The sequence below is a fragment of the Perognathus longimembris genome, chromosome 1 (genome assembly GCF_023159225.1).
Source record: "Perognathus longimembris pacificus isolate PPM17 chromosome 1, ASM2315922v1, whole genome shotgun sequence".
Classification (NCBI taxonomy): Eukaryota; Metazoa; Chordata; class Mammalia; order Rodentia; family Heteromyidae; genus Perognathus; species Perognathus longimembris.
In genome coordinates, this window is record NC_063161.1 from 13,088,663 (window position 1) to 13,107,275 (window position 18,613).

At 47.0% G+C, this 18,613-nt stretch overlaps 1 protein-coding gene across 3 annotated transcripts in view; it reads right to left on the reverse strand.

Moving 5' to 3' along the window:
• The window catches only part of Chst11 (carbohydrate sulfotransferase 11), a 194,611-nt gene that overhangs the window by 135,865 nt on the left and 40,133 nt on the right, over positions 1 to 18,613 (reverse strand). The window contains exon 1 of one of the 3 annotated variants that reach the window (XM_048356853.1): positions 15,315 to 15,553. The exons of the other annotated variants lie outside the window; for them this stretch is intronic. The gene's annotated coding sequence lies outside the window, so the exon portion shown is untranslated. Of the gene's footprint in view, positions 1 to 15,314; positions 15,554 to 18,613 lie in introns of those variants that run through there. 3 annotated transcript variants of the gene reach the window in all.

The following is an 18,613-nucleotide window of genomic DNA, read 5'->3' on the forward strand; positions in this document are numbered from 1 at the left end:
TGAGTGACGGATGAGTCCAGTAGCAGAGGCAAGTTCCAGACAAAACGAAAACTCATAAAAGAAATTGCTCAAATTTGTTGAGCATACACACACACACACACACACACACACACACACACACACACACACACACACACACACACACGGTCCCAGCAGCCAGAACCAATCACAGGAAGACTAGGAAAGGATGAGATCTGACCTCACTGAGCAAGGACTGAACAGGACTGTGTGAAGGAAGTGTCTCGTGGCACCAGACCCTCTGAAGGCTTATGGTAGCAGCAAGGCACCATCCAGAGAGGATGGAGGTCAGGGATGGTGTGGAGGAGGGCACAGCTCAACAGCATGCTGGCTTCGTTGGGCCAGTGACAGTTTTAAGGCTTTGTAACTATGAGGTTTGATTTTATCAACGGCTATTAGATTCAGCGGCTGTCAGATGGGAATGTAGCTGTGTGGGCCGGGCCATGTGACTCACAGGTTAACACACAGAGCCTATCTTCAGCACCTATTCCTAAAAAAGGGGGGGAAAGGATGTTCCTAAAGAGAGCTGTGCACTAGACCTTTAGGAAAACTAAGCCAGTCAGAAAAGAGCAGGTGCTCCAGGAAGAGAGAGTGGTGGGGACAAAGGTTCAGACACTATATAATGGGCCACTGGTGGTCCTACCACTGAAGACCAGACAGAGGCAAGAAAGCCAACTAGGGACAAGAATCCTGGGGTCACTGCTTTCAGAGCAAATAGCTAAATCCTGTCTTTAGCCTCAGATAACTACCACCACCATGTCAGCTATTCTAACATGTTCACAAGCACAGCAGTTGGTCTGGCCTTCTTTTTTGGCCTCCAAGTCAAAAAAAAAATGGACTCCCAGCCATTGGGCATTATGAAAAGAAAGGAGTCTTTATAAGCAGGATCTGTGCTGGAACAATGTACACGAGATGATGGAGAAATGGGAGGCGGAGAAAGTGAGAGGCTAGTGCAGCAGTCCAAACTAGAGATTCTGTGAGCCTGAACTACAATAAGCAAAGGAAGACAAAGGAGGAGAGGAGTTCCTGAGTGAGGACACAAGGAGACACCACAGACCCCGAGAAGAGGAAGAATGAAGAGTTTTCTCTAACAATGACTTCCATGCTTTTGGGGGTGATTTCCCAATCTTCTTTGCAGGTCTTCTGTCTTTCAAGACAAGTGCTTTGATAACAAAGAAAAAGGGCAGGCCATAATCATCCAGCAGTTCTTCCTGGGAGAACATGTCACTTTCTGACACCCTAGTTTAAAAAGAAGAAAGGGGACAAATGATGATGGTAGCCCTGGCTGATTGGAAAACTGAAGCACCGCTAAATTGTCTTTGAGGGGACATACACTAAGAGAAGGTTTCCTTGTTACCTTAACAAGCCCCCAAAATCTGTGTAACATTTCATGTGCAATTGTATCCTGCTGTAGCATACACTGTGGCCTGCACTGTGGCATACACTGTAGCGTACATTGAGTTCGCCTAGATTCCAAGTGCTTCCAAAATGAAAGGAACTCAGGTCTGCTGCCTTCCAAAGCCAAAGGTTGGAATCCATCCTAGCCTTTGGTAAGCCCAGAGATGAGTCAGAAGCCTAGAGGCCTTGAGCAGAGCTTCCAGAAACCTTTGAGAGCTCAGTGGAGATTCAAGACACCTTCTACTGAAGCACTCAAGAATATGAGCAGAAAAGACACAGAAGAGTATGGTGGTGCATGTCTGTGATCCTAGCATCCAGGAGGCAGAGGTAGGAAGACGGAGAATTCAAGGTCAGCCTGGCCTACATGGCAAGATCCTATGTCCAAACAAAATAAAACAACCAAAACAAAAAATAACAACTATTAACTATAAACTCTCTGTGGAGAATCAAGGTGGGGCAGCGCTTCTTAAGGAGAGAACAGTAAACATACAATTTTTGTTTTTAGTTGGTCAGTCATGGGGCTTGAACATGGGGCCTGGGCTGTCTCTGAGCTTTTTTGCTCAAGGCTAGCTCTCTACTCCTTTGAGCTACAGCGTCACTTCTGGTTTTCTAGTGGTCAATTGGTGATAAGTCTCATTGCCTTTCCAGCCCAGGCTTGCTTTGAACCGTAATCCTCAGATCTCAGCCTCCTGAGAAGCTAAGATTACAGGGGCAAGCCACCAGTGCCCAGCAAATGTCAAGTTCTAAATGAGACAAGGAACAGGGATTCACTCCTAGACTCAAAACCAGGTACAGGGAGCAAAGTGAAACAAAATCTCTCCCCTCAAGTTCAGAAGTGTTTAAAAGAAGATCCACATTGGTGGGAAGGGGAGGGAAGAAGGGTAGTCCACAGGACCGCCCAGAGCAGGCAGTCTTCGAACTCACATGTGAAGGCTGGCAAAAGGATATCTGGCCAAAGTCAGAAATAGACAGTAGTCAGAGACAAAGGACTGCGGTGACCTTCCACAGAGCTGGAAATGTGCCCCATCCATCCAGGGCATTTGGTCTGCCGAGCAAAAACACAAGACTGAGATGACTTAAGCAACAGAAAGCTATCTTTGCCAACTTCTAGAAGCTAGAAGACAAGATATGATCATGAGAGGGGCTGGGTTCTCCTGAGGTCTCTTCCTTGGCTGGAAAATGCCACCTTCTTGCTGTGCCCTCATGGCCTTTACACAAAGGCATCAGTCACATTGGAGTAGGGCCATGCTAACAACCTCATCTTGACTGAGTCACCTCTTTAAAGCTCTGCATCCAAAATCAGTCCCACTCCAAGGTCAGGGTGCATAGGAATGTGAAAGTATACAATTCAGCTTATGACATTAGAAAAGGGGACATGGAGGAATGTGACAGGAACAGGTTTCTCTTTGCAGAAGAGCTTTTGTTGATTCTGACAGTGGAATGTAAGAGAAGAGAGCCTGGAGGCAGCCAGCCAGCCACTAGGGAGCCAGAGGCAAAACTAACCCAGGTAGAAAGGAACAACGGGACATGTTTAGCAGGTGTAAGTAAGTATGGCCATCTTGCTTAAAACAGTGCTATGGGTATCCACTAAAAAGCCCTACTGTACCTTGCTTTGAAGAGTCTCCCTAGTCTGTGTGGATTCTCAGAACTGTCGTTCTACAATTTTCCCTAGCCTGGGCCTAGCCTGGTGGCCCACTTTACCAGTGCCCTGGGAAAACCCAGAACAGGCAGCCCCTAGGTAAGGTGGAATCCAAACAGAGCAAGACAAGGAATCAAAAGCCTGAGAGTCAACCCTTCTGGGGTGAAAGACCAAGGCTTTGGTAGCCACCCCCTTGGGTCCATCAAGCCTCCTAACAAGCCCCCCTCACAAATAAAGCCCCAGCAGAGAGCCCATTAACACCTCACAGGGGCAAGCCTCATGCAGACTTCAAAAGCCATCCCAGCAGGACAAAATGCCAGGAAACCATCACTCATTCTACTATCCCAGGAAGTAGAGGACTGAATTGAGGGAGGAGGGGAGAGTCAGGCTCATAAATTAAGTGTCCTCAGTCCCCATATGGCCTTCCATTTATTACTAGAGAGGCCAACGGGGTGGCCTAAGTTTAAAAAGGATCAAGGCCTCTATAAACAACATATAGAACTACCTTCCATGGGGAAAGGGGGAAACACAAATAATTCTTTCTGCTTTTCTCTCTGAAGAAAAACGATACATTTACAAAAGTAATTCTCACTGCACAGAACTCTTTGTCTCAAGTGTTATATAAAAATCCAACTCAATGGTCAGCTATTTTATTTTATTTTATTTTTTTGGTACCACCCTAGAGCTTGAACTCAGGGCCTGGGTGCTGTCCCAGAGCTTGAACCACAGCTCCATTTCTGTCTTTTCGTGAGTGGTTTATTGGAGCTAAGAGTGTCACAGACTTTCCTGCTAGGGCTGGCTTTGAACTGTGATCCTCAAATCTAAGCCTCCTGAGGAGCAAGGAATATAGGCATGAGCCACCCGAGCCCAGCTTATTTTTATTTTATTTGTTATATTGTGCCAGTACTGAGACTTGGACTCAGGGCCTGGGCACTGTCCCTTAGCTTTTTTGCTCAAAGCTAGTGCTCTACCACTTGAGCCATATTCCACTTCTAGCTTTTTGCTGGTTAACTGGAGTCTTACAAACTTTCCTGCATGGGCTGGCTTTGAACTGCCATCCTCAGATCTTAGCCTCCTAAGTAGCTAGGATAACAAGCATGAGCCACCAGTGCCCAGCTCGGCTCTTTTAGTTAAAAAAAAAATAGAATAGCATCACACCTAATTACTGATTTGTCTTTTTGATTTGTTAGAATTAATTTCAGAAGTAGATTTTCCCTTGAGACAGCATCTGCTGGTATCTCACATGGCTCCTATCAACTGAAAATCTCTTTCAGTCTTCACCCCCCAAAGTATACTCATGTTCAACCCGACTAGCTCCTCCATCAAAACAACAACAAAGTGTGCTCATTATCACCAGCACCATAGCAAGGATGCAAATAAGGGTTGGATGAGAAACACTAGTATTTCACAGGAACTTTTTACTGGTATAAAGTCAGAAGACACAAATATATTTTCCCATTGAAACTCCCAAGTTGCTGAATAGTCCTGATCTAAAAACGACTGGGACCACAAATATCACTAGATTGGGATTTTTCTTCCCCTTCAGATCTTGGAGTACTTGTTTATACATGACCAGGTATCTTGTGGCTGGGACCCAAGACTCAACTTGAACTTCATTTATGTTTTCTATACACCTTATACATATAGCCTGAAGGTAAATTCTTTACAATGTTTTTAGAGCACCTGTGTTTCAGTGGTGACTTGTTACATGGGGTCAGGCATGGGATAATGTCTGTGTTCCAAAGGTTTCAGATTTCAGAGCATTCCGGATTTGGGATTTGGGGCTTGAGGATGCCCACCTCATGGTTGGATTCCCTTTCCAAGTGAGCCCTGCAATCTCCTTGCTTCTAATAAATCAAGTGGCCAGACTTGCCACATTCCAGGCCCCCGTGGTGAGTGCTTGGCAAGTCTTTGATCTCACTCCATCCTCACAGTAATTATCTCAGGTAAATACTGTTACCAGTCCCATTTTATAAAGAAGGAAAGTGAGGCTCTGAGCAGAAACATGTCTAAGGTCACACAGGTGGCCATCCAAAGACAGGTTTGTCTGCCCCTAAGCTCATGCTCTTAAAAGTTCATTTTTTTTAAAGGTTTTATTTCTTGTTTCTTTCTTGTTGTTTTGTTTTGGTTTTTTTTTTTTTTTTTTTTTTTTTTTTTTTTTGCCAGTCATGGGGCTTAAATTCAGGGCCTGAGCACTGTCCCTGGCTTCTTTCTGCTCAAGGCTAGCACTCTGCCACTTGAGCCACAGTGCCATTTCCGACTTTTTCTATATACATGGTGCTGAGGAATCGAACCTAGGGCTTCATGTATACGAGACAAGCACTTTACCACTAGGCCATATTCCCAGCCCTTAAAAGTTCATTTTAATGAGCTGCACAGATTTGATACATGCAACATCACTCTGTTTCCCAATGACCTTCAGTATTTAAAAGTTATTTAGTATTAAGTTTACCCAAAGCTCAAAAGGTAATTTTGAAGGTCATATACTATGAGGCTTAAAAAATATCTTTTAAGAATCCCAGAATGTGGGGGCCAGCTGTTGGGGACTCATGCCTGTAATCCTGGCTACTCAGGAGGCTGAGACCTGAGGACCATGGTTCAAAGCCAGCCTGGGCAGAAAAGTCCATGAGACTGTTATCTCCAATTAACCCAGAAAACCAGAAGTATGAGCTATGGCTCAAAGTGGTGGAGTACTAGCCTGAGCAAAAGAGCTCAGGAATTAGTGCCCAGGCCCTCCCTGAGTTCAAGTCCCCACAAACAACAACAAAAAGAATTCCAGGGGGCTGGGGATATGGCCTAGTGGCAAGAGTGCCTGCCTCATATACATGAGGCCCTGGGTTCGATTCCCCAGCACCACATATACAGAAAATGGCCAAAAGTGGCGCTGTGGCTCAAGTGGCAGAGTGCTAGCCTTGAGCGGGAAGAAGCCAGGGACAGTGCTCAGGCCCTGAGTCCAAGCCCCAGGACTGGCCAAAAAAAAAAAAAAAAAAAAAAGAATTCCAGGATGTGTTGCTACATATCTATAATCCTAGCACTCGGGAGGCTGAGGGAAAAGGATCAGGAATTTGAGGCCAACCTGTACTACACAGTGAGTTGGCAGTCAGCCTGGGCTACTTAGCAAGACTCAGTCTCAAAAATCAAAAATGATAAATAAAAATATTTTAATGGCTTCTCTAATACATTTTTTTTACAGCAACACAATTTGATTCTGTTTTCTTGCCTGTCATTTCTTCCCTCTTTTTTCTGCTCCATAATACAAGAAGCATTGCTCAGAGTTATGCAAAACATGAAATCCAACTCCAGACTTGGGTTTATAAAAACAAGCAAAATGTCACAATGGTTACATGTCTTGTTTTCCCAAATTCAAGAGATGAGAACCAAACCAAAATAAAAATAAGCTCATGTAAAGTAAGAATTTCAGACTTAGGAAAACATCCTGCACCCAGACTGTTGGGGCTCCTCAAAAATGGAGATGTTGTCTTATGTCACTTTCTCATCCCCAGAGCCAAGCAGAGACATAGCACATAGTAGGTCTTAATGGGCATTTGCCTACATGGATGGATGAATAGATGGATGGGGTAGATGGTGGATTGGGTGTATAGATAGGTGGATGAACAAATAGATGAATGACTTGTTGAAACAAAACGTCCTTAGTACAAAAAAATTGTTGTGGGGGCTGGGGATATGGCCTAGTGGCAAGAGAGCTTGCCTCGTATACATGAGGCCCTGGGTTCGATTCCCAAGCACCACATATACAGAAAATGGCCGGAAGTGGCGCTGTGGCTCATGTGGAAGAGTGCTAGCCTTGAGCAAAAGGAAGCCAGGGACAGTGCTCAGGCCCTGAGTCCAAGGCCCAGGACTGGCCCCCCCCCAAAAAAAAAAATTGTTGTGGAGGGAGGGAGGGAGGGAGGGAGGAAGGGAGGGGAGAGAAGGAAAAAAAGCAGGGCAAGTAGGCAGTAAAATGATGAGATTAATGAAGGCATGAATGAGTAGTAAAAGGGAGGGAGAGAGGAGTATAGGAAGGGAGAGAAGAAAGGAAGGAAAGATGATGTATAGATGGATGGATGGATGGATGGATGGATGGATGGAATGAACAATGAGTGAAATGCAATGGATGAAAGGTTGTTTATAACAATGGTCAAATATGGAGATCCTGAGGAACTCATTCTCTATACATTCCTATACCTTATTCTGTTTTCTCTCCAGATGTATGTTCTAAACACTATCATGGATTCAGATAAAAGCATGAACTAGAAGCAGACCCTGCCTCTGGGTCACAGGTGGGCTGCTTCTGAGCTGTAACCTTCCCCAGACTGGCAGACGGGCGCCAGAACTTCACCCTCGGTAACTGCCGATGTGACAAGTCCAGGTTGAATGCAAATGACTCTGGAAGCAAGTCCTACATACCGGCACCAAATCCTCTTTCTAATCATTTCCATGAGTTCTTCTCATTCCCAAGTCACTGTCATAGCAAGCAACATGGATTTGGCAAACATGGATTTAGGTCAGTAACCACTTCACAACAGTCCTGCTGCCACACCATATGACTTTGATTGGGGAGGGGGGAAAAAAAAATCTCTGGCTTTCGAGAACATTGCAGCTGGGCAGGCAGTCATGCAAGCATCTACCTTCCTTCTCCCTGGACCAGAAATGAACTTCTAAACATGGCTGGTGTCGGTAGGGGAGGGGGTGGGGAATCATGAGATTTCTGAAGTTCCTTCTTCAAAGTGCTTGGGCTGGAAGGGTTCCCAGAGGACCAAAAGACCAAAATGAAATGCATGCAGCCGGGCTCACACCTGTAATCCTAGCTACTCAGGAGGCTGAGATCTGAGGATCTCGGTTCAAAGCCAGCCCAAGCAGGAAAGTCTGTGAGACTTATCTCCAATAAACCGCCAAATAAAGCTGGAAGTAGATTTGTGACTTAAGTGATAGAACACTAGCCTTGAATAAAAAGAAGCTCAAAGACAGAGCACAGCCCCTAAGTTCAAGCCCCAGGGCTGGCATGAAAGAAAAAGGAAGGAAGGAAGAGAGGGGGGAGGAAGGGAGGGAGGGAGGGAGGAGAAAAATATAGAAATAAATATGTCAATCTAATCCAGATGACAGGTAAGCAATCAGCAAAATGACGCAGTGTATGCCAGTGTTCTAATGGGCCACAGAATGTTCCTTTCACAGGAAGGGCAACATGCCCTGTGCTTTTCCAAAGCAATTCCACATCAAATATTTCATTTGAAACAAGTAAGGAAATAATGTGAAGACCCCACTTAGCAAATAAAGCAACCAAAGCCCACGATAACGTTCAATGACTTGAAGGTCGCCAAAGCAGGAAGCAGAAGTGGCACATTTCCGGATTGGGGAGGGGGGGTGGATTTTCATCTTCCTACTCTGATATATTTTTCTTTGCTCAACAGACACATCTTGGGAATCATATCAAGTGCCAGCTTGTACCAGAAACAGATCTCATCTTCACACGATTTCCAGCCCTTTAAAGGTTATAACCAAAAATGAAGCTGGCCCTTCCAGGAAATAAGAGTTCTCTAAGCCTGGAGCCAAGCCAGAGAAAGGAGGAGAGCAGAGACAAGAAAACATGTAGGAAACTGCAAGCAAACACCACCAGTCCATCTCAAAGCCATTTCAGAGACAAAGATCTGCACCTGGAATGACCCAGAGGCAGCCTGAACAGAGATAACCAGTAGCTAGAACTACTACAACAGCTCAGGGCAGGTATAGTGCAGAGGCCCTGGTCTGTTGGAATCTGAAGAATGAAATTTACAGATGCCTAAGGGTGACAGCAAAGAATTAAAGTGTATTTAGAAAGGAAAGGAGGGCTGGGAATATGGCCTAGTAGCAAGAGTGCTTGCCACGTATACAGGAAGCCCTGGGTTCGATTCCTCAGCATCACATATATAGAAAATGGCCAGAAGCCAGGGACAGTGCTCAGGCCCTGAGTTCAAGGCCTAGGACTGACAAAAAGAAAAAAAAGAAGAAGAAAGGAAAAGAAAGCAGAAGGAATCTCCTGCATCCGGAAGGGGTTCCAAGAGGCTTGACCCTCCCTCCCCTGAAACCCTTTTTCTTGGGGTCTTTATGGAACTTTTGGGCACTCTGCACACTGCCCCTGAGCCCCTGCTGGCTGGAGGCTTATCTGCATGCCTTCCTGTCTAGCCACACCTTTTTCTGATTTGGTACTAGGAAAAGTATCTCTTGAAGGAGTAAATACTCCATTTCTAATAAGTCAAGAATGCTGTGCTTGTCTCCTTCCACCATCCAACCCCTTCCCAACAGGTGGAAATAACTATGAAACAACCCACATCAAATCTTTGGGGGAAAAAAATCTTTAAAAAGAATGGACAGAATATTGAAATGCTCCAATCATTATACACCACACCTTATTTTTCCTCATTAAGGATGACGAGAAAAAATAAAATCTATCCTGCAGAGGCTTCCAGACATGGCTGGGCATTGGAAAGAGCACTGGGGAGTCATCTGAAGTGACTGGACATTCAGATGGGCAGGTGCTGTAAGGGGCCAGGTATCTAGTGCTGGTGGCATTTCCAATCACTGCAAGTAACTGATGACCAGTCTGCTTGGGAACCCTTGTACCACACCAACAGGGCTGTGGCAAAGAATGTCTTAAAATTGCATGCCTCACCAGGTACTGATGCCTCACACCTGTAATCCTAGCTACTCAGGAGACTGAGAACTGAGGATCATGGTTCAAAGCCAGCCCAAGCAGAAAAGCCTGTGAGACTCTTTTTTTTTTTCTGCCAGTCTTGGAGCTTGAACTCAGGGCCTGAGCAGTGTCCCTGGCTTCTTTTTGCTCAAGGCTAGCACTCTGCCACTTGAGCCACAGCGCCATTTCTGGCTTTTGCTATACATGTGGTGCTGAGGAATCAAACCCAGGGCTTCATGTATGTGAGGTAAGCATTCTACCACTAGGCCATATTCCCAGCCCAAATCTGTGAGACTGCTATTACCAATTAACCACCAAGAAGCTAGACGTGAAAAGGTGTGACTCAGGGGCTGGGGATATGGCCTAGTGGCAAGAGTGCTTGCCTCGTATACATGAGGCCCTAGGTTCGATTCCCCAGCACCACATATACAGAAAATGGCCAGAAGTGGCGCTGTGGCTCAAGTGGCAGAGTGCTAGCCTTGAGCAAGAAGAAGCCAGGGACAGTGCTCAGGCCCTGAGCCCAAGCCCCAGGACTGGCCCCCAAAAAAAGATGTGACTCAGTGGTAGAGCACCAGCCTTGGGGGGGGGGGGAAGTAAAGGACAGTGCTCAGGCCCTGAGTTCAAGCCCCACTAATGGAACAAAAATGGAGGGAGGGGAGAGAAGCAGATGACTCCATATTTGGCCCCCATATAATCTCATGGCACCCTTACAATATCTTCTTCAAGACTGCCATATGTAGACCTGCTTACAGATAAGAAAAATTGGGGGGTGGGGCAGTGTGCTACGCTGATTTGCCCAAGATCGCACAACTTACGATGTCTGAATTCCTAGGTTTCCCCCAAGAGGGAATATTTGTTGTCTCATGGGCACAGAAAATTCCCCTCCGGAGGACAAGAGCCACAGTAGACACTAGAGCACTGAGATAACTGCACTTGAGCAGCTGGCACTGGGACAAGAAAAAAAAAAATGTCCTGATGTAATTTCACATTATTAATTCACATAATTAGGAAAGAAATGCTAGTTGAAACAGACACCCCAATGTTGTAAGCTCCCGGAGAGTCGCCTGTTCTCAGCACAGGCAAACTCTCTGGATCGCACCGCCAAAGCAGGAAGGAAGCCAAACAAGTTTATGAGCCGGCAGCTGGGCCTGCCACAGCCTGGGCATCGCATCTGGCGGTCAGGAAAGGGGACAGAGGCAGAACACGCACACAGGCAGGAAAACCATAACGGGAGCTCTCACCGACTTCCTGCGAGGAAAGAGAGGTCCATCTCGGACAGTGGTGCTGCCTCAAAGCCATTTTCCTTCAAGCCCCAAGAATTAAGAAAAACATGGTACTTTGTACAATACTGTGACTCTGTCTCTGAGCAGGAGAGCATATCTACCCAGCATGCCCTGGGGCACAGACTAAAGTCACATTCCTAGAATTAAATAAGAGTCAGGAGACCTGAACTTACACCTGGCCTACATACTCAATGTGAGCTTGGTAAGTCACTTCCCTGTGGGCCTGAGTTTATGTAAGGGAGAGACGGACCAAGGTCTAGCTGTATTCCTCTACCTCTCAGACAATCTGAAATCCAGACCCAAGACAAAGGGCCAGGCTGGTGCTCCAAGTCCCCAAAATGCTGCCCACTGGGAACTAATAGAAGGGAGAAAGTCTAACCTGCTTCCTCGGAAGCCTATTTGCCCCGAGCTCACCTGCTGTGGATAGCAGAAATGCATGGAGGTAACAAGAAAGTCCTTCTTTAGGAAAAGGAATTGGTAGAGAAAGACCCAAAAGAAAGGAAGGTTTGCTGGATGCAACCCTGATGCAAAAGCTCTGACTCTTCCTCTTATATCGACTTCTAAGTCATTCACTCCGTCCCTGCTGGATAAATGTGCATTCAGCAACTGCACGGAAGCCAGGGTCACTGAGGTGAACATTATCCGATCATTATTACTATTAGTATTTGATAAAACAGATACAGGAACAAAGGCATGGCCAATTAAATGATGAGATTCCCTTGACAGATTTTTTTAAGTCCATCTGTAAGATTAAAATAGCTTCAATTCTTCCCCCTTTTGCCTGGTATATTCCAAAGGGACCAGGCAGATGACTTCAAAACAAAAGGATCACAACCCTTCCATCGGTCACAGACTGTCTGACTTCCTGAGCAGATATGAGTGAAAGCAAAGGCCAAGGGCTCTTCAGGGAATTCAAAGACCTCCCCCTCCCACTACCTCTAGTGCTGACACTAGGACAGATTTAGTTCTAACTGTGGAGCCGTTTGCTGCACCAGCTCAAATGCACGGGGCTTATCCTGCATGCAGCAGGTCATGCTCCAGGAACAAAGGTCCTATTGCTGGCTGAAATTAGTACATCCCAAGAATCTCCTTCAAAGAGCACTTTGGAATTTCCAGCAACAGAATCATCTGTCCTACAGTAAACTCAAGAGAGGGGTGGGGAAGAGAGGGAGGGAGGGAGGGAGGGAGGGAAGGAGAAAGGAAGGGAGGAAGGGAGGGAGGGAGGGAGGGAGGGAGGGAGGGAAGAAGGAAAGAAGGAAGGAAGGAAGGAAGGAAGGAAGGAAGGAAGGAAGGAAGGAAGGAAGGAAGGAAGGAAGGAAGGAAGGAAGGACAATGGTTGGTTGGCCAGCTGGCTAAGTAGTGGTCATGTACCATAATACTGTACATGTACTAGCTAGCCCTTCTTACTGTACAACTTCGATTCCTCTGCAGCTAGCTCATTGTTAACCACTAGACATCAGTGCCCTCAATGAATGCCCACATGTGCATCTTTATAGTACATAAAGCAATCCCTTTGCTAAGCAAGTCATTGACTCCCATAGCGTTCCATCTGATCCACAATAAAGCTTTTACTGAGCCCTTGTCCCTTGCTACCTGCAGCCTGGCTGTGTAGATTTCGATGCCGGCTCTGATGCCAGCAGCTACATACAACAGAGCAGTACAGTGATCCTAGACCCTACCCCCAAGTGAGCCCCGGTCCCATCCACAGCTGGGCTTCCTAGGTCAGACACACACACACACACACACACACACACACACACACACACACACACACACACTCACTTGTTTCCAAGGAAAAGCTGACTGTTACTCCTCAAGAATCAACCCCATACCTGCAGAAGATTCAATGTAGTCAAGAATGCAGGATGTACCCGGGAAGCTCTCAAAACAGCTGTCAGGCTCCAGCCACAGCCCAGATTCTCCCCATCCATGCAAACCCACATTTCCACACTGCAGCCCGAGATGAGTGAAAATATCAGTTTGCGCCAAACCCATCCAAGAAGCCATCATGCAAAATGCTCAGAACCAGCCCTCAGCCATCCAGATAGGGCCATAATCACAGGTTCCAGGGGTCACTCGGCTGGGAGGCAGGGAGGTGGGCACGGAAGGGAGGTGGGACAGGGCAAGCATGGCGGCCCCAAGAGAAAGACATGATCCACTCACTTTCTACGGATGTCCTCATCCAGCACCTCAAATCAAAAGCCCCTGGGAGGCCAAAGCCCATCACACATTTCCATCTGGTCCACTGAACTCTCCCCCAATTTTAAAGGAAGTCTTCTATAGATGACAGTCTGAAAGGTGCTTCCTTGCAAAACGACTATGATGGAACTAGAAGCAGTCATTTGGTCCCTGCTGGTAAGGGGACCTTTCCTGACAACCCTTTGAAGACGTTGGATAATGGGTAAGGTGGTTGAATGTCACACACGTAGCATAAGTATGTAAACCAGGAACAATCTGTGAGCCGGACGCTGGTAGCTCACGCCTGCAATCCAAGCTCTGGAATACCAGAGGCTGAGATCTGAAGTTCATGGTGTGAAGCCAACGTGAGCAGACAAAAAGGCAAACCAGGGCTGGAAATATGGCCTAGTGGTAGAGTGCTTGCCTCGCACACATGAAGCCGTGGGTTCAATTCCTCAGCACCACATATATAGAAAAAGTTGGAAGTGTTGCTGTGGCTCAAGTGGTGGAGTGCTAACCTGGGGCAAAAAGAAGCCAGGGACAGTGCTCAGGCCCTGAGTTCAAGCCCCAGGACTAGAAAAAAAGAAGGAAACCAGAATGCAAAGCCTTGAATTCAAGCTCCAGCATCAATATAAGAGAGAAGGAGGGAGGAAAGGATGGAGGGAGGAAGGGAGAAAGAGAGAACAATCTGTAAAGGTGCAAAGCCCCTGCTAGACAATCAGTTCCTTGGCACATATTGTACCACACCACTATTTAGGGAACTCTTCTGGGGGGGGCGGGGATCATAGACACAAAAACTTACACTGCCCCTTCCTCCTCTGCTACCCAGCTCAAACATTGTAACTTGGCAAAAGAGTTTAACATTTAAAAAGAAAAAGATTTTAAGAAAACAATCATTTCTGTTAAAATGCATAACACCATCTTTCCTAAGATGAAAGGACTTAGTAGAAACACAGTATGCCTCAGAATTACACAGTAAATTACTCCTTTTGTTTAAGGCAAATTAGTATTGGATCCTAGAATTATTTAAGCCTCTTTTTGTCTTGTTTGTTCATTTGTCTGTCTTTGGGAGGGTACGGGGGCAGGACACAGAAATAGAGGGACAAGGGGTGGACAAATGCAGCCGTGGTACACTAGACGCTATGTGGAAAATGAACTACACCACTTGTAGGTGGGGTGGGAGGGTAAAACTAGAAGATAGCAAGGGAAAAGGTGACTCTGTCCAAAAAGAAATGTACTCTACCTGGCTTATGTAACACTAACCCTTCTGTATATCACCTTTATAATAACAAATTTTTTTAAATGGAAAGGTTCTCACATCCCCAGCAGATGGAGGCTGCCCTTAGCTCCACGGCCTGGACTCTGGATAGACTGATCTGCAGAGATGGAGCCATTGGCTACAATGGCCCTCCCTCTCTGGTCCTGCAGTCCTGTCTTACCACTTGCGGAGTCCTGAACAGGGACACACGAAAGACTTTCTGGTCTCCATTTTCTTCCCGAAAGCTACCACGCAGGGTGCAGGCGAAGCCCAGGCGTCTGCCCAGGACCCTGCTAAGTTTCCCAGGATGCAATGCACAGGCATTCGATGTCCCAGAGGTGAGCATAACCTCCCTCCTTGGGCCGGTACACTGCTACCCACTCCCCCAGGAGAGTTCACCAGCCGTCAACGGAAGCGACACATCACTTGTCACTTGCTCCTGTTGCACTGACACTATGAATTCTTCCTGAGTCTCTTCAAAAGCCACAGTCCTTTTGTAAGACTTTCGGAACCTCTGAAGTAGGATGAGGGAGTGACAGCAGCTAGAACCGGCCTGTCTGGCCTGGTCAGCATCAGCCAGCCGTCAGTGAGTGATGGGGACGTGACCCCAGGTCACACCGTCTGCAGCTTCAGTCACTTCCCAGGGGACTCCACGCACTGCCAAGTGTGAATTCTGCTCTGCCGGCAGGCTGGGCTCTGGGGGGCCCCCACCCACACCGACTCCCCAGCTGTGAAATCCATAAACCATGGAAGGAAAGGACCCTGCTGGCTATGAGGTTATGGGAAATCCCTCCCACGATGGAGGCCAATCCCCGTTGCTCATGGTTTATACAGACGGGCATTAAACCGGCCTCCCACCCATGATTCACCCACCTCCCCTGGAAAGGCCCTGGGGTGGCGGGGGAGGGCCAGGAAACCCCTGGTGGGAACGGAGCAGAGCTTTAATTTCACTGGAGAATCCTCAGCCTCCTCCTTATGCCATCCAAGGTTTTGCAAAAGAAAGGGGTACAAGGATCAAATTTCAGGCCCCCGCACCCCGCCAAAAATAATCTAAGAGCTGAGCCTGGGAAAGTTACTGAACCTCTGGGGGGGGGGGGGCTCTGTCGTGTGTGTGTGTGTGTGTGTGTGTGTGTGTGTGTGTGTGTGTGTGAGAGAGAGAGAGAGAGAGAGAGAGACAGAGACAGAGACAGAGACAGAGACAGAGACAGACAGAGACAGAGACAGAGACAGACAGACAGGCAAAGACAGAGACAGAATGTGTCCTGGGGCTTGAACTTAGGATCTGAGCACTGTCCCTGAGCTTTTTCACTCAAGATTGGCTCTCTACCGCTTGAGCTGTGCCTCCACTTATGGGTTTGGGGTCAGGGTCGGGGAGAGAGGCTGGTTAATTGGACATAGAATCTCATGGACTTTCCCGCGCAGATTGACTTCAATAGCGATCCTCAGAACTCAGCCTCCTGAGTAGCTAGGATTCCAGGGTTGAGCCACCAGCACCCAGCTCTGTCTTGGTCTTTAAGAGGCGACCCTGGTAACAGGGAGAGGACCGAGAGGCAAAGAGACCCCATGTAGAGTCCTCATGCATAGTAAATGCTCAGCAAGCACCAGCCATGGCTACTTAACCATCTGGAACTCTAGAAGGACGAGCTGGTGTGGAATCTGGCAGCGTCCCCTGCCCAGCACAGGTCACAGGGGCACTGGTGTCCACGCTCCCAGGCGGGCCCCTTCTCAGTGCCCTGATGACGCATCCATGCTGGCCGGCACCTGCCGCTTCCCTCCGGCTGCTGTCCTCCTCTACCCCATGTGTTCCTCTCTGCTCAGTACAGCCTGGGGGGCTCAGGTAATCACAGCCCCAGGGGCTCCTCCAAGCACTGAAGCTGCCGGAAGTGTTGGGTGTGTGCTCACATGGGAAAAAAAAAAAAAAAAAACTTTGTCTTTTTAACCTACTCGTAGGCTTCTGGGGTTGAGAAAGGGTAAGGCTTGTGGCACAGGATCCCCAGGGAACAGTTCTGAAGCTCCCAGGACCTTCATGTCTGATCACCCTGAAAGTGAAGAACTGATGTCTACTTCACTACTTCACCAAATGGCTACTGCATATGGGAGACAACAGCCATGAAGAGAAAATATCCAGTGGGGAAGCTGCAAAGCTGAACATTTTGAGAGCTTGTGTTTGAACACTGTCATATAAATACATTTCTCAGCCAGGCACCGGTGGCTCATGCCTGTAATCCTAGCTACTCAGGAGGCTGAAATCTGAGGATTGTGGTTCGAAGCCAGCCGGAGCAAGAACGTTTGTGAGACTCTTACCTCCAATAAACTACCAAAAAAAGCCTTAAGTGGAACTGTGACTCAAGTGGTAGAGCCTTAAGCAAAAGAAGTTCAGGGACAGTGTCTCAGGCCCTAAGTTCAAGACCCAGGACTGACACAAAAATGAATGAATGAATGAATGAATGCATTGCTCAAGAAGACATGAACAGGCACTGAACTCACATGACTGGGAGTAAGAGGAAACCCAGTCTCACAGATCTTGGCCCCCCTAGGTACCACTTGTGTGCTGCTGCGTAGCCCCCTTAATCCTCATGAACCTCCTAGGACTACAAGCATCACCCTTGCTCTACAGGTGATAAAGCTGTGGCCCGGAGCCATTAAGTAACTTCCCCGAAGTCACAGAGCTGAGGCTCTCCATGGGGGCAATTCTGCCTCCAAGGGGACATTGTTTGGAGACATACTTTATCCTCACCACTGGAGAGTCACTACTGATATCTAGTGGCTAGAGGCCAGAAATTTTTCGAAGCAATTCAGTAGCCCACAGCCCCCGGGCAACCCTATACAGTGAAGAATTCTCCACTATGCCTCAGCATCAGGGTAGAACTCTGCCGCTCACTGCTTTGGGCTCTCCCTTCTTCACTACATTCCTGCTCTCCCTGCTGGTTCACCAGTGGGCCTGACTGGGTGGGGGGGGCTGGGGGGAACACCAGCTTTTCTACCATAACTGTAAAGCACACCACCACAGCTCAGATGTCTGTGCAAACATAAAAAACACACACACACACACAAAACGCTCAGCATACCTTGCTTGCCAACAGCACATTTAGCAATCGGCTTTGCCCTTTACCTAAGCAATGGTCCCCTACTCCCACCCCCACCCCATCATACATCCTCACTACTCATCACCTTTGTCCCAAGACCTCCCCTGACCCTTCCCCGCCTTTCTCCTATGCCTCACTTTCAACAGCACCTCCCACTGGACTGGAAGCTCCAGGAGGGCAAAGATTTTCTCCACTGCTTTTTCTCATCACCCGAAACCTTATCTGGGACACAGGAGGAGCTTTAGAAATATCTGAGGAAATATAGATGGATGGATGGGTGGATGGATGGATGGATGGATGGATGGATGGATGGAAGGATGGACGGACTATCTTAGATATCATCCACAGATCCACAGGAGTTTGAGCCCTTTAGCCTTTCTCAAACATCAGCCTCATAAGAGGCCAAGATCTTTATGTATAATCTGCATCATCTTGCTACAGTCGACTACTATTCTAAAACAGGAGTGAGCACATCTCTTCTGGCACAAGGGCAGATAAATATTTTCAGCTTTGCAGGCCATTCTGTCTCTGAAGCAAGCATTCAATGCCACCATGATTGTGCCAAAGTGGCCCAGAAAGCATGCAAACCAGTGACCTTGGGTAAGTTCCAGTAAAACTATTTAAAGACACTGACATTTGAATTTCATAGGATTTTTTTACATGTCGGGAAATAGTATTCTTCTTTTGGGGTTTTTTTTTTTTTTGGTCCAACTATTTTAAGATAGTTGAAAGAAACACATGATTCTTAGTTTATGAGCAATATAAAAATAGGACATGGAATAGACTTGGTCCTTGGACCACATCTTTTCTGTCTCCATGAGTTTTGATGAGTTAATTGATAAATCAATTTAATAAAGGTGGCTTGGAGTCCTTTTCTGATCATCAGATCATTCATCCTGCAAAGAAACCTGAGAAGTTAGTTCTTTATATGTTTCATTTCCTCAATTTACCTCTTAGGACACTGAAGCCCAAGTTGTTCTATGTGTGTGGTTTTTTTTTTGTTTGTTTGTTTTTACCAAGCCTTCGTCTTTCTGCATTTAACAAGGTTCCATTGCTGAGCCTTGTCTATAATGGATAAAGAGACCT